Below are 14,644 nucleotides of genomic sequence, written 5' to 3' on the forward strand. Positions count from 1 at the left end.
CTAATCTTGCATTCCCTAAGAGTTTGTGATTTGCAGGATGCCGTCCTGTATTTTGTTCGTGCAGCATATTGCGCTTGTATGGTTAATACGTTGAACAGAGTCGCCGCCTAGTGTTTATAGCTGGCCACAAATGAGGGCTGTGTAGTTGAGGCTGAAGGCGGAGCAAGCTTCTCACTGTGCCTGTCAGTGTGTCAAAAAGATGTTCAGGAAACATGCTCATCCAATCTTTGGCATCTCTGAAGAGTGCACAGAGCGATGACCATGTATTACAGTCAATATTGTGATTCTGTGCAAATGTGTGTGAAGGAGGTACAGTTGTCGAAATATTGACAAGGTTGAAGTACAAGAAAATGCAGTGATTACAAGTGAGTGGGTGCGTAGTGAGTTTGGGGGTGGGCATGTGTGTTTGAGAGTGGTGAAGAGGAAAAATGAGGTGTAAGATATGCAGATGGATGAGATGGGGAGAGAAAAAGGGCAAACATGTCTAATACAGAGTGAGCATAATGTGATTGAGACCCTCTGAAGACCACTCCCCTTCCACAGGCCTCAGCAATACTTAATTCAGTGGCTCGGAAGTAAACATCTTCAATATTAATTATTTACAACAAAACCATTGTTGTTACTGATTTGTCTTCGACACCTAACAAACATTGACAAAGCCAGTAGTCCTGGCTGGTCTTAGGAGTTTGGCAGATGTTGTGTTATATACATGGATGCAATACCAGAAAGCTCAGAGTGGAGCCAAAATACCAGTCGGGTGGCACACTATGAGAATCACAGAAATATAATTTTTATGCCTAAACTACGCCCCTATTTAAATAAGCTGCAGCTCTTTTAGAGACCCCACACTTTTTTTCATACAACTTAAAGCCATTTGATCATGCAAGCGGTGCAATTTGGGGGGACAAAAGCAGCCATATGTGCCTACTGGGAGGACGTTTGGCCCTAGCGCCTACACCACGATCCCAGGATACAAAGTCAGCAATAGGAGAAAAAGGGGATTATTTTGGAAACCATCGAATGTGGATGTGATCGCGCAGCATCGAATGTTTGAGTGCGCAACCAGTGTCGTAGCAAAGGATCCATGGCCTTAGTGCAGGCAAGGAAAATGGCCCCCTAGGCTGTTCTGTTGATAGTAAAATACAGCAATGAACAGGATTTAGTGGCCCAAGTACAGCTGCAGCTGCTTCACACCAATAGTATTGTTCCTGTGCAGAACTCCTAAACCTCTGCTCGCGTTCAACGTTTTCCCACGCGGGCAGGAAGATGGTAGCAAGAACAAAGCTTCACACAGACCAGAATTTTAAGAAATATTAATTCTGCAGCTCCTTTATGGATTTGGACGCAGTTTGCGGGGTTCTGCTCAGCAATTCTAACTACTTTACCCATACTCCTCCAGGCCAAAGGGAGGACCAAGGCGAAGTTGTGGTCCCGTTGGAGGTACAGGAGAGCTCACTGGTGGTGTCAGACCATCACAGAATCCTTGCGGCGCTAATCCTTCTCCTCAGCCGGAGACGTTTCAAGTGTGCAAATGCCCCTCACCTTCCAAGGGGGCCCTGGGAAAGTACACTTTATCTTTCTCTAGCTCACCTCGGTCTATTTCTGTATCTGAAATTCTCTTCTTCTCTCTGCCTACCCCCAACTCTGCCTCTCTTTGCTCAGTGTCATCTTAAGGATTTTGGGGGTCCTCAAGAAGACATATTTCATCTGGTTTTGTGTGAAACCCATTTCCGCAAGTTTGGCATCATACAGGTTACAATTAGTACAAATGTGGGTAGTATAATTCAAAGGCGTTATAGACAAGGGCCCCTAAAATATATCTTGCCCAGCCTGGAGTAGACAGAAAATTAAAATACCGATCACTTTGAACCAAAGCTTTTATGGCTCCAAGCAAGCAAAGCAGGTCATTGCAACTATCCCCAGAAGAGCTTGCTTGTCTCTTCCATCCAAGCATCTGTCCATTCATCGTTTCTGGCGAACTGTTTAACTGAGTATTGACAACTGAACATGTACAGTAGCTTTTTATAATCAATTTGTGTTGGTTATCCCTTGTGTAAATGTACTTTTATGGCCATAATGTGGCCGAATAAAGTGTTATTGACTTGACATGGTTTCATCCTTCCATCCACCTGCTGATATCCACCATTTCACCTTTACATTCTGTCATCCATTCAGTCTTTCATTCAACATTCATTCTGTCACCATTCCGTCCACCCATCCATATTCAAACATACCCATTTATCTTAAAACCTATCCATCAAATATATCCATCCTTTCACTCAATCATCCATCATTTCACTTTTCCATCCCATTCATCCATCCATCAATTCAGTCATCCATCCTTTCGCTCATCTATCCACCCTTTCACTCATCCTTAAATCCTTTCATTCCATCCATCCTTTCACTCATCCACCCTTTCACTCAGTCATCCATCTACCCTTTGAACCTTCCTCCATTTACCCTTTCACTCATCTATCCATCCTTTCACTCACGCATTCATCCACCTTTCACTCATTTGTCCATCCATTCACCCTTTTACTCATCCATCCGTCCACCCTTTCATCCAGCATCCATCTCCCCTCCTTTTCATTCAGCATCCATTTTCTTAAAACCTTTATTTAGTTGCATTTTCATTGTACAATACAGACGACACAAATTATACCAACTTGACATATCTTCTTAATGTCATTGACCATTGCATGTTACATTTTGTATATATTTACAACATTCCCTTTTTTCCGGCATTCCATGTACATCCATACAATTGGATTCTCAATTATACTTTCTGTATCTTGGCTACGTTCATTGGCATGTCATAAGGGTCATTATTTTTGCATTCTTTAATCTTATACTGCATTCCATTCATACCTTCTATTCTTTCTGCTCTTTAGCTACGTGTTTGGCATCTGTGGCTCATCTTCAGCACTACTTTTTCACTGGAGGTAAATTATTAAATGGTTCCCATATGTCTTGCGGTCTAGAGCTAGGTGGGAGAAGCTCTGCACATATGCAATTTTGCTCTTGGCAGTATGTCATGTCTTTAAGCCAGTCCTTGAATTTAGGGGCTCTGCCTCTTCCCCACCTACACACTACCCTATTATTGCACACGACGCCAGATGCCTGAAATCAGCGCTGTCCTGCCCGCACCTGTCGCAAGCGTCAATTTCCCTCAGTTTGAATATGTGCATTTTTTACATTGTGTAATACATTCTGTGTAAAAATTTAAAATACATAATTCTTAGTCTGCGACTCGCTGTGATTCTCTCTGTTTGCAGGCAGCAGTCCAGTCAGATTTCATTTGGTATAGGATGTCCCTGTTCCCATCCCTCTTTTGCCTTTATATTGTGCCCCCGCTTCCTTTCCGTAAGTTGCTTTATATATGCGTGACACTACGTGGGATATCCCGCCATTCAGTAACAGGTGTATGGGCAACAGAGTGGGGGGCTCTTCTGGAAATTTAGGTGTTGCTGCTTTAACATTTTGTCTGAGTCGAATATATAGAAAGCAATACATTACTGTAGGTTTGCTCTCCCCAAAAAATACATTTTCTCGTTTAAATTCTCAGTTTTCGTACATGTCTCCTCATGTGTTTATGCCATACTTTAATAGCATACGCTTGCATATTCCTTCCTGTGTAACTGGGAGTGTCTGCTGGTGTACTACTGGAAGTAATGGGGAGTATATCATTGGGCCTTTTAATTTTTGTGCAATCTTTTCCCATTCATAGATTGTGCATGCTACCTTTGAATATCTGCTGCCCGCTGCTTGTCCCTCTGTACCTAGAAACCCAGTCATGGGGGTGAGTGCCATATACCCCTCCTCTACTGCTAGGTGTGTCATGAACGGTGGTGGCTATTCAGCATCCATTCCTACCCTTATCCTTCCCTACATCCATCTATTCACTCATCCATCCACACTTTCACTCAGTGCATCGATCCGTTCATCTTTCCACTCATTGATCCAGCCATTTACCCTTACATTCATCAAGACATCCTTCCACTCAATCACCCATCCAAACTTTTTCATCATCCATCTAGTCACTCGCCCATCCATCCACCCTTCCTCCCTTTCATTCATCCATCCATGCACCTATCCTGCCATCCATCCATCATTTCACTCATCCATCCATGCATCCATCTATATACCCTTTCACTCGTTCTTCCATCTTTTCACTCACTCATCCACCCATTCACTGATCCCTCTGCCCACCCTTTCCTCAGCTATCCATCTATCCTCACTTTCACTCATTCATTCTTTCATTCATCCCTCTTTACATCTATCCTTTCATTCATCCTTCCATCCATCCAGAATTCCACCCTATCAATCCACTAACCATTTACCCTTTCACTCATTATCCATCCTTTCACTCACTCATCCATCCATCCACCCCTTCTCTTATCACCCATTCATCCACCCTTTCACACATGCATCCATCCTTCCACACATGCATCCATCCTTCCTCCCTTCACTCATTCATTGATTCATTCATTCAATTTTCCATCCACCCCTTAACTCACTAGCCCACTTTTTCACTCACACATCCATCCTTTCACTCACTCACCCGCCCACCCTTTCACATTAAGAATGAGCCTTTGTCTGAGCTGCAGGCAGAAGAGGCCCCACCCCAGCTGTAGCTGCTAAAGCGGTGGGGCTGACGATACCCCTGTACCCAGGGCCGGAAAAAAAGGCGACACTGGCATAAATCAGTATGTAAATTGATGGCTTATGGTCCTTCCTGCACATTAAGTTGGTCTGTTGCAAACATTGTGGTACATTTGGTAAACCTATATATTGGCTAACTTTGCTAACCATGATGTCCAGAAACCTGTGCAAAAACCTGAAAAATGCACTTTGTGACGCTCCCCCTGCCACTGCTATGACTCCCTGGTAACTGCCAGAAACCAAAAGGTATAGACTATTACACATCCCAAGCCTACTGCTACGAGCTCGAAAAAAAGAAGAAAAAAAAACTAGAAATCTCAATCCTTCCCTCTTCTCTCTCTCCACTATCCTTTTCAATCCAAATAACAGAATAATATGTCCATCACTCAAATTAATTTCATATTTCCAAATTCACCACTAATCCTTTATGGGTTCCAGAGTAGTGTGCTACTTGCCGAAAAAGCGCTTCAACACCTCATCTGGGATACCAAGCGCTTTATAAATGCAAACATTTTTTCCCTCTTTTATCCCACCACTATCCTTCTCAATCCCATTAACTAACATATCCATCAGTCAAATTACTTTCGTTTTTCACTATACTAATTCACCACTAATCCTTTATGGGTTCTGGAGTAGCGTGCTACTTGCCGAAAAAGCGATTTGACGCATCGTCGGGGGTAGTTAGCACTATATAAATGCAATTACAATACCTCTTGCAGTCCAGCCGCTAGCCTTTCAGTCTCTTCTGCCAGGTAGCTTCCACCTGTAGGAGCCCACACTAGCTCCCTTCACAAAAAGAAAATCCCCTTCAAGGCAGGCCTCTGCCAGAACTTCTAGCAGGATGCAGGGCGTCTGGTTCAGTTCCCAGGAAGCCAGCTATAACAGATGACAGCCCTGAAGCACAGCCATCTTGTGGGCCACCACACATGTGGGCCCTTCCTTCGGTTAAACAAAACTCCTAGCACCCTCCCGGTGCATGGCAACTGCCCAGTAATTATTCTCATGGTCACCAATCAACTCCCGTGCCGTGTACGAAATTCACGAGGTCGGGGCCTCCTCCAATCAGGGTTTGCATGCACCCTACGTGATCACCTCATGTAACGGCGCTGGACCCAAACAGGTAAGTCAAGCAAGGAGTGCAAGAAGTGTGAAAAAACAGGCTGCAGGATGTGTGTGTTGTAACACAACAAAATGTAAATATCTGTACATGAACTGTTTGCTTTCGCAATTAGGAAAGCAAAAATGAAGCACATGTTTTGTAATTCTTAAGGGTGTTGGAAACAAAGAATTTAAAAGGATCAAAACAAATCAAGTTACTTTACTTGGTGATGCACAAATGATAAATAGTCACATATTTACAGAAGCCAGATTTCCACACATTAGCATGTGTGTGCTGCATATTTTTATCACTAAAATTGTACATCTGTGCAAAGTTAGTGGTCATTTCAATGGAAAGTGTGCCGTCTGTAGATGACAAAACAATGCTTTCATTACATTAAAAAATCACCACTCGTCATGTCCATTAAAAGTAGGTTGCTCTGTGGCCGCCGCCATGCCCAGAGGCCCCGCCCAAGCACTATCCTAGCCCAAATACTGTAATTCAGTGTCCGCGATACAATTTTACAAGCGGCACGCTCTTACAGAGACCTACAATACAAGAATGGAATAATACAAATTTTTCAAGACTTCAACCTCCAGGTGCAAAGCCAAATAAGATCATTTGATACGGTCGAGAAAGCCCTGAGGGATAAAAATCTCAAAAACATGATGCTATTCCCTGCCAAACTCAAGGTCTTGATGGAGGGGAAACAGTTCTTCACGTCGCCGGAAGAAACCTGGGACTGGTTGGAGGACTGGAGGGTCGCCGGCTAGGGAAAGAATCAGAAGAAGGCAAATGCCCAGAAGGATCGACCTCCAGAGGTGCGTGGCCCAGCGCCTTCGGGCAGCCAGCCCAAGCAACAGAGCGGGATGAAAGGTGGCAGATGGCGCACAGACCTCTCCAATCCCTTGAACCTCTGACGTAAAGGACGGGGCCTAGCCTGGGAAAATAAATGGAACTGTGTCTCCTATGAGTCATTGGACTGGGACACCCATGCCCTATAACTAGGTAGTAGTTCGACCAATATATATGATGGCTGGGAGCCACATGATTTAAGTGGGTTAGACATAATTCAATAACGGAGTCGGCAGCGAACCGCCTCCCAATTGTTCAATGCACAGTTTTGGGTGACGGGCACTCTGCAGGTTGGGGAAGTGGGAGGGTTCTCTCTCACTAAGCAGGGATGCAGGGAGGGGGCATCTTGGGGTTTTAATTAATTATGTCCATTGGCTGTATCGTTTTGCTCATCAATCTAACAGTCAACGCATAGTATGAACACACAGAACGTTAACTCTGGAGGGGTGAGAAGATGGCAATGTATTGAGAAACACTAATGGAGGACACTAAACAAGCGACCCTACGAATATGGTCATGGAACGTAAACGGATTTGGGAATAAAATTAAACATACCCTTGACTGGCAGTTGGGTGGGTCGATCAGTAAGCTTCTGTTTCCTATATGTTCTGCCCAAACTACAAGCAGTTTTCCTGCCACAATTCGGTGTTCTACTCCTAGAGCAGCCCCCCAGGATCCATCTGGTAGGGGAAGACATGAACAAGGTGATCGACCCGGCGCCGGACCGACTAGGCTCAGTAAGAAACCAAGCCGGGGGGTCCCTCCCTGACTTTACCTTGAGGATGGGCCTGATAGACCTGTGGAGAACCCTGAACCCTCTTCTAAAGTAGTACACTTACTACTCTGCGCCTTGACTATTTCTTTACGCGAGACAACCAAGTTGGGAGCTTCCAGGCTCTGAGCACCTGGTGCGGGACATCTGAGACCTCACTCCAGTGGGAGTATCACTGAGAGGGCCTACAGTTCACACCAATAGCTACCCTAGACTAGACCCCTGGTTTTGAGAGCCAGACATTAAAGACAAACTGAACTCCGGGGCAGAGTTATATTTTAAAGAGAATAATGTATCAGTCTTCTCTCCATGCATTCTTTGGGAGGCATTTAAGGCAGTGATACGAGGCCAGGCTCCGATTGGTGGGAAGAGAAAGGAGACACAGGTTGCATGCGACGCAATAGAACCAGACATCCTGAGGCTGGAGAGAGAGGGGACTAGGAAGGGAAGTGCGGAACTCTGACACAGATTAGCACTAAGGCAACATGACTTGAGGGCCCTGGCTGATAAAATGGCCTGATCCTATGCCCTGGCCAGACAGCGCTGTCTGTACAACGTAGGTGACAAGGCCTCCAAACTATTGGATTGGTTGGAAAACATGGATAGGGAGAGGTCTTAGGTGGTGGAAGTTAGGGATCGGGAGGGAGTCCTGCAGACAAGTTCGGTGATTGCAGACACCTTTGATTCCTATGAGTGCCTCTAAACGCCAATTAGCAAGAGGTCAAATACTGACTATGAGGAGCTCCTGAGTGACTTTCCTGAGTGACTTCATTATTCCGATGCTCTCAGGTGATGCAAGGGATAGTCTTGAAGCTGAAGTGACAGACGAGGAGATAACGGCCCTTGGTCTGTTGCAGTCTAGTAAGGCCTGCTGGTCGAGTTATACAAGGGGCTGTTGTGCAAAATCAAAGTGCAAATGCTGGAGATGTTTCGAGCGGCCGGAAGTCCAATGAATGGCCATGATAGTGGTTATCTATAAAACTGGTAAGCCCCCAAGAACTGTAGCTCCTACAGACCTATCTCCCTCCTGAATGTTGAGGTGACGGTCCTCGCAAATGCCCTGGCAGCTAGACTTATGGCGGTCCTCCCATACATTATTCATGTAGACCAGTCAGGCTTCATGCCACATAGGAGTACCAGACTCAACTTGAGCAGAATGTACAGAGTTCTTCACATAAGTGAGCCCTCAGCTCAGCAGATCTGCTGAGTTGAGGGCCCACTTGTCATGTGAAGAACTCTGTACAATCTGCTCAAGTTGAGTCTGGTACTGATGGCACCATGGCCTCCATGGCATTTGATAGTATGGAATGGGCCTACCTCTTCTCAGTCTTAGCTAGACTGGGATTTGATCAGCAATTCTGCACTTGGATCAAATTGGTTTACAAGGCCCCACTGGCCAGGGTGCAGGTCAACGGAGCGCTTTCTCAGGTCATTACACAGGGTTAGGACACCAGACAGGTAGGCCCTTTGTCGCCCTTGCCCTTTGCTTTGGCCCTTCAGCCACTGGCAGTCTGGATACGTGGCGACCCGCTAATATGGGGCATTCCATTGTCAGATGGATGGAAGGAACGCATCTCCCTATATGCAGAAGACATAGTCCTCTTTCTCCAGACCATATCTCTCCATTACGCGCATCCTACATATTTTTCAACTGTATGGGAGCTACGCCGGATATTAAATAAACTGTACTTATCACTTGTTTTTCCCCTGCCGGGTACCCCACTGAGACATTCATCGAAGTGTGTGGTACCGATAGTGTTGGACGGCTTTAAATACCTTGGGATATTTGTGACCAGGGACCAGCACTTCTTCATGCAGCGAAACCTCATCCCACAGCTGCATCGCCTCCACGCAGACACGGAACATTGGCACACCCTCCCCCCTAGCATTAATGGGTAGGACGGCATTATACAAAATGATGGCCCTTCCAAGACTATTATATGCCTTACAAAACACACCTTATTGGGTCCCACAAACCTTCTTCAAACAAATTGCTCAAGAACTCCGATCACTGCTCTGGCAAGGGGGAGCACCACGTATAGCCCTGCGCATGTTACAAAAATGGATCTATGACATCGGACTGGCAATCAAGGACATTAAAAACTACTACTGGGCCTCACAAAATCCTGATGGTTCACGACTGGGTATATGCAGACCGGGGTGAGACAGCTTATAGGGTCAACCGAGCATCCATGCCGGCCGGCCATCATGAAATCATCCTATATACTTGGTAAGGGAAAATAGTGCTACCAAAACATACTGGTAAGGAGCTGGACTGAAGCCAGTCGATACCTAGGATGGCATTCTAGATTGACAACCATGACCCCACTCTGGCATAGCAACCAGCTGGGGGGGGGAGTGTCCGGACTGCAAGGGTTTGCACAGTGGGCAAAGATAGGAATTGAACATCTAGGAGATGTTTGGAGAAACAAATCACTACTCCCCTTTGAGGTCCTTAGTCAGGAGTATGGCTTCTCCCCCACGCAGAGACTCTGCTACTTCCAGCTCGGGCACGCCCTCAGGAAGCATATCCGAGAAGGCACACACCTCCCCGACTTTTCCCCCCTAGAGGACCGATTGTTGGCAGACCCCATCCCTGAAAAGGGAATATCGGTGATATAACGAAAACTGATGAACAGCTCCCCTGGCCCGATGGGACAACTCAGATGCACTTGGACGCATGGCGTTGGGGATATTGATGACGAAGAAGGGGTGGAGGCCCTGCAAAGCACCCGAGGCATAGCGATCAGAGTTAGATTTAGGCTAATACAGCTGACGGTCTTGCATCGCTCGTATTATTCACAAATCCTGCTGCATAGATTAGGAGTGGTGGAGACACCGCAGTGTGTTCGAGGATGTAAACAGGAAGGGTCCTTCTACAATATCCTCTGCGATTGCCCAGTGATACAAGGTTATTGGAGGGAGCGGACGGACATAATGGGGTGAGGGTACCCATGACTGCAAAGTGGTTAGTCTTGTTGATCCAGGGATAGAAAAAATTGTCACGACATACTAAGATCTGGCTGGCACTAGCAACAGGGAAATATAACAAGGAAAGGGGGGGCCTCACATCCACCATCGGTAGCGGAGTGGGAAGCTGATATGGACCGGTGGCAGAGGAAGTGATTTATAAAGCAAGAAGGTGCCCCAGAAAATGGGCAAAAATATGGTCCCCATGGAGGAATTACAGAGGAACCACCTTGGGGTCATGATGGACCCGGAGATAGCAAACAGGACACTAAATAACAAAATAGAGACAAGGGAACTCCCGGAAACGCACGGTTTGGGGGGTTAAGATGGAGGACTAAGACTCCTTTGCGCACCATGTAAGACTACTCCTATGGGAAGACAACACATTATAATGCGAGACGATGTTTGTACTGAACTTTCAGCTTGTATACTGTATATGAGCCATTTTAATACAAAAAGATTTGGAAAAACAAGTGGGTTGGTCGTGAAGGTTTGCTGTTCTAAATAGTGGGTTGTGGGTCTAAAAAGTTTGGGAACCACTGGTTTTGTCAATTTCGACTAATCCTAATCCTACGATGAGCTCCAACTGAAAAATTAACCCCAAGGCTTAAAATGAAGCAGTATCCATAACCTCAACAGGTCACCCTAGCCCGGCCATTAATCACTACCCTAAACACAGCTCTAACACCAGCAGTTACTCATAACCCTAACCGTATCTTAATGAATTCCAAGAAGTTATTTTAGGTGAGAAGTCTATGTCACAAGATTGTTTGGAATAAACACCAACACTGAACTGTATTTTCAATATTATAATGGTTGTGAATACGTCATTTCCTGAACATGGTTTCCAAGTCTGGCTTTTCTCTGCGGGGAGATTACTTGTAAAGTTCATGATGAAAGCAGTTTTCCCTGGATCAGCTGTTCCTAACCTGTGGGCCCGTGACATTTTACAAAATGAAATATTGCAGATTTACAAAGTAGATATACATAATGCAGCAAAATGTAAAAGTAAGTGGAAAGGAATTTGAAATGGGAGGTTACAAAATAAGCTGTTATCCTTAACTTGAGTCATGAAAGCAGTGCAAGTCCAGCAGACAGAATCCAGTATGGGCGATTGGTGGCCTCATTTGAAGCACTGGTCGAGGCGGCAAATAAAAAAGCTTACAGCTGGAGAAAAAAGACAAAGTGTTGCTAGAGTATTGTATATCGCTTTGTTATTTAGAAATAGATTCGAAATTTAAATAGAGCCAACCTTCATACTAAAATTAAAATGTCGACGTCTGTGTAGTGGTTTGCTTTGTGAAATAAAGAAAAGGGTCATAATTTGTGCAGTTGTTTGACACACTGTTTTTTGTATTTGTGTATATTGTTTTGAGGTTCAAATTGTCAAAATAGGTTAGGCCTCAGTCCCTGGCTTCCAGTAGTGATTCACTTGGGTTCCACGGAAGTAAACAGGTTAAGAACCACTGCTATAGAAGGATAACAAACTAACGGTTACTTATTTTGTCTTTTTGAGTCCTTTTCTGACAGAAAGATCGTTTTTCCCGAAGTGTCCTTGAAACCCTCTCCGAGTCCTGCCCTAAACATATATAGAGGGCAGCAGATCATTCACCGTCGAAAGGTCAAAGGGCGCAGGGAGGTGATGCATGTTTCACAGAGTGCGTCAATGGAATGGTCGACCCCTCAGAGACATGCCTTCCCTCGTCATGTGTAATATTGGTTATTTCAGGAGACAGGTGCGTATATATAATGTGTGCGCTGACACAGACTCACGTTATCCTCCAGAGGAAATCATGTGTCTTCCAAGCTCAGAGACCACAAGGGTTAAGGTCACCTGACCCGAGACAAAGAGGGCAGAAATTAGAATTAAGGAACTCTCACCTGCAGGAGCAATGGTGGTAAAGCTGCCGATACCAAGACAGAGCCCCCCCCCCCCCCCCCCCCATTAGTCAAGATGGCACGGTCTAACTAACGTGGGATTAGGCACGCAACACTTCCTTATCTGCTAGAGGGGCTGGAAGAAAAGACTGGGTAAGGGGGGGGGGTGTAGTAGAGAGGGAAAGCAGGATGGACGTGGGAGACAAAGGGGAGAGAGGGCACACCTGATTGACCTGGCATGTGGGTCATCGCTGGAGATGTACAAACAATTATTTTCCTTGTTTGAGGCTGCCTTCATGTCACCTCCCAGTTCCAGCTTTTGACCATGATCGCACTTGATCTGGCCCTGTCGATTGTATGCCTGTCGACCCTAGTCTGCACTTCTCAAACTCCACCCATGTGGTCTATGGACGGTCAGACCTCGATGCACTCAACGACAAAACCCTCTCAGGCGTCAGGGCAACCTTTCTGTATACTGAGCATGGGGACGCTAGTAATGCGGCTGCCCTGGCGCCCACAGGGTGCCCTAGAAGGGCGCGCCTCTAGTGCCAGCAAGGCCACAGCCCACCCCCCTTCTACTAGCGGACCCCTCGGGGAGGAGTCCCTCCCTCTCTGCAGCCAGTGGCTGTGTATATAGGCCTCCCCCCTCCCTCTTACCTTCCTCTTTTCGCGCCCTGGACAGGCCGTCTCCCACACTTCCACTTACCCGGCGTGGAAGCAACAGGGGAGGCATAGAATGTTGTAATGTTGTTCTCTTTTCATTGCAGGTGGAGTTACAGGGCGATCTGGAAGCAAATAGGTACCGAAGGAAGGGTACCTCTGCGCGGCACCATAGGGGGTGCCAGAGTCCAGGAGCCTCATGGGAGGTTCCTGGAAAACGTGTCGGCGCTCCGTTAGTCCTTCGGGCGGTTGTGGGCCTGAACAACCGGGGGCTTGCCTTGCTACGCTCCGCTCGTCACACAAGGCTGCTGGACACTGTGAAGCTGTTGATTCCCTTCGCCAGGGATTGCTGGGACTGCTGTGCTCTATGGACTACGTACCTGGGGAGGCTGCCGCCTGACATCGCTAGCCCGGGACTGCGAGGACCAGGGTGCTCGTTGTTCTTCTTTTGATCGAGCACACCTGTGAACTCTTCCCGGTCCCTCCCCCATCTAGTTCTTAACTGCTCGCGGCCCCCGCTTCGCGGGTGCCGCTCATCACACAAGGCTGCTGGACACTGTGAAGCTGTTGATTCCCTTCGCCAGGGATTGCTGGGACTGCTGTGCTCTATGGACTACGTACCTGGGGAGGCTGCCGCCTAACATCGCTAGCCCGGGACTGCGAGGACCAGGGTGCTCGTTCTTCTTCTGATCGAGCACACCTGTGAACTCTTCCCGGCTCCTCCCCCTTTCTGAATATCTCCACAGCATAAGAGCCCCGCCCCTACGCGCCAGCGGAACGCGCCCGGAGGGAAGACCGGGCTAAGAGCGGGCCCTCTGAGGCACGAGGAGACCGGACCGGGGGAACCCCTTCTTATTGCCAGTAATCGTGAGTTCTGATTCAGACGATTGCATTGTTAATCATGGCCGAGACTTTGTCCACAAATACGTCCATAATTACAGGTGGTACAAATAAAGGTACACTGGACGTTTATTTTAATAAGGTTGCTGCGGCCATTGGGAAGGAGACTATGTTAGCTGAACGGAGGGCTGAGCGACGTCGGTCCATAGAATGTATTAAAAATAGGATGCCCATGGATAGCTTGCTTCCTACTACCCCTCTCGAGCTAAGTTCTCTCACTCTTACCCAGGAGGCATTAGCCACTGACAATGTTCCTATATTGCTTCGAGACACTGATTCTCCACCTGATAAACCTAATTGTCCGTATGTTTACACTGATTTACTTCCCTCTAGCACTTTTATTAAGGAAACTGATACGATCATTGTCCCTTCTCAACCCGAGGTTAAAGCCACCAAAAAGAAGGTGGGGAGGGTTGCGGTGCCTAAAGCTCCAAGGCCCCCTCCCACTAAAAGAAGAAAGAGGCTAGGTGATCCGTCAAGGGATAAGATTAATCATTCTGACTTTGGCAAAGGACCCATTCATATTTTAGAATCTGTATCCTTGCCAAAAGCAACACCTATTTTATCTTCAGTACACACCATGGCCACAAGTACCTCTACTTTATTGGTACCTTCCTCTTCTGATCCGATCTGTCCCCCCCATTGCCTAACTAACGAAGGTTCGTTGGTAGCCCCTCTTGAGGGCATCGAACAACTATTAAGGTCATTCGATTTACCTATAATTGAAAGATTAAAAAATATTGAGCAACGCTTGGGGGATTTAGAATTGGCTATCACTAAACACGCGGGGGTACTCAAAGACCACGTACATCCAGTTTTGCCCCCCCCTGTGGTACCAGTGTCACCCT

This window comes from Triturus cristatus, chromosome 4_2 (genome assembly GCF_964204655.1).
Source record: "Triturus cristatus chromosome 4_2, aTriCri1.1, whole genome shotgun sequence".
NCBI classification, from domain to species: Eukaryota; Metazoa; Chordata; class Amphibia; order Caudata; family Salamandridae; genus Triturus; species Triturus cristatus.